Source organism: Lactuca saligna, chromosome 4 (assembly GCF_052625555.1).
Source record: "Lactuca saligna cultivar CGN05327 chromosome 4, ASM5262555v1, whole genome shotgun sequence".
Lineage (NCBI taxonomy): Eukaryota > Viridiplantae > Streptophyta > Magnoliopsida > Asterales > Asteraceae > Lactuca > Lactuca saligna.
Window position 1 is genome coordinate 93,762,999 of NC_136420.1, and position 2,661 is coordinate 93,765,659.

Consider the following 2,661-nt stretch of genomic DNA (forward strand, 5'->3'; position numbering starts at 1 on the left):
CAATTATTTTCTTGTCAAGGCAATGTGATTGAAAAATACATGTAATCATAGCATTGTTTTTTTATTAGGGCATCATATATTGAAGTTCTCAACCACACACAGGGACTTTCATTTATTTTTCCTTCTTGGGTAACACAAAAAGTTACAATTTTTTCCCTAATACATGATGCGTCTTCAGTCTTCACACATACCAAAGTGATAAAGATTTTAGTTAGAACAGAATCTCATAGTTGTATATACAATAAGGTAATGAAATGCAGTCCAGGCAGGCATCATAAGGACCTTACACTAGTTGAATGGAGCTCCACAGAACCTGAATCATTATTGGCCTGCTTCATATAAAAAGTTGTAATTTCTTATAAAAAAAAACTTAATGGCATAATAAATATATTACATATACAAAAGTTAGATTGAGATACCACAAATATCAAGTCCTTTCTGGTGATCATGCCAATCACATGAGAAGCACGTGCATTGTAAGGATTTTGTAAACCAATAGCAGGAGGTGGGGAGGCTGCTGGTCGGGAGTGGTTCTTCAGTATGTGGGTTATAAGAGAACCCAATTCACAGGTTTTCAAGTCGAAAACTGCTACTGGCGGTGGTTCTTCAGTATCTAGACCACTTGGATTACAGACCATGGAACTTTCAAGATTCAGTTGAAGCTGCAGATGTGATACCAAAAGAACTTGTGTTCTAAAATAACACATATTAAGAAAAAAAATCAGAATTTCTAAATATATAATATAGAAATATAATACACACAACAATTTATAACCTGATTAGATTCTCAATTATCCTTTGGACTAGAGACTCGAGCATTAGCATTGGCCACCTCATTAGCAAACCTGTCCTCTTAAATATTCTTCATATTGATAATAATAGTTTTTTAGTTAATCCAGAGCTTTTTTAGAAAATCGATTCCATGGTGGAATTAGAGACGTTTCCTTATCCATCTCCTTCAATGCCGAGAGTGACCATACCCCAGCTTCAATAACATGCCAAATAGAGTTTCTGCTTTGGTTGTCAAACCTACAACAACAACAAAGAAAGATGTCAAACTTAATAACTAAGGGTATCCTTAATTAAAACAAAATACATTTCACCATCTTTGATGAGATTGTTAACAGGTTGAATAGCTACTAACCAGCCATCACAAATAAACATTGATTTAGTAGTAAAACTGAACCTAAATTCCAAGTCTTGTAGTTCAATTATCTTGTTCTCGAGTCCTTTTGGTGCATATCGATAGGCAAGGTAGCCAAAAGTAGTCTCATCTGGGTGAAAAGCTAACATAGACATTATGCCAAACACCTTGTGGCCGTGCATCAGTAACTGACCTAACAGAGACTGATTCGTGTTCATGGAGATACCCTCCAAAAAGCTTTATGAGTAGACAAATTAAGTGTGTGATATATCACCAACAGTTCTGATATTACATAAGAAAATGATAAAGTAAGAGAAAGAAACCTAGAGTACATACATGGAGAAGAAGAGAATGATATTCAAACCTGGGGCCTCTTCCATTTTCGCTTCCTAATTTCCAATGCTTCCAATCTGACCATGAACCTCCGACTTCTAATCCCATATCTAACCTTCAACCTTCAATTTCTGATCTTCAACCTCTAACTTGATCATATAATCTAATGCCATCATGAAGCCTGATTCCATCTTATCAACTCGTTTTCCAATCATGCCTTGTGCAGCCTACAGCACCCTAACTCCTCAGATTCTTCATCCATTTGGTCATCTTCCAACTGTTGTATAAGTAGACATTGGGTTGAATTGCAATTACGATGGTTATGAAATGAAATGGTCTCCAAATCAATTCTACGAAGTCAAATGCTTGACGATTTGGGTAAAATCGAAGTATAAGTATATTTTTTTCATGTGCCCACCAAATGATTGATGGAATACCACAACGAGAGAAATTCAATAAAGTAAGGAATTTGAAGTTGGAGTTAAAGCATGTCTTACAAGGTTAGCCATCTCTTCAAGAACAGACGTAACCTGTTCACCTCCTTTAAGGAGACCTTCATACTGAGCAGGACTCCAAGTACTCCAAGTACACGTTTTTAGCTTAAGACCTGATGCAGCAAAACGGATTACACAGTTTATCGGATTACACCTGATGTAGCAAAATAGTGCAACATATAGGACTATGTTTCGTGGATCTGGGATTCAAAAACACAAACCCAATGTTTCGTTCTTTAATCTTGTGGTATAATGGGGATTTATTGGTGGTGGTGGTGAACCAGAGAGAAGACGAGGGGTGGTGGGTGCCTAGGTTGTTGTCGAACAGTAGGGGGTAGAGAGAGAGAGAGAGACTTGTAGTTGGTCATGTATTACCTGCATTAAATTGAAATTAACGGGATGTTGATTTTATAAGATGACTTTGAATCGACCTAGGTTTTCCCTGACTTGTGTTCGAAAAACCATTTGTTGTGGTTAATGGAAGAGAGATAGAGAGAAGGAGAGAGAGAGAGAGGGGGAGAGAGAGAGAGAGAGAGAGAGAGAGAGAGAGATTTACTATAGATAGGGCGAAGGTGGTGAACGAGATGTTTGATGATACTGATAAGAAGGAGATCGAGTAGATGTTTAATGATACTGAAGATGAAGATGAATGACCTAGGGATTTTTCTTGCTAAGTAGAAGAGGCGGGGG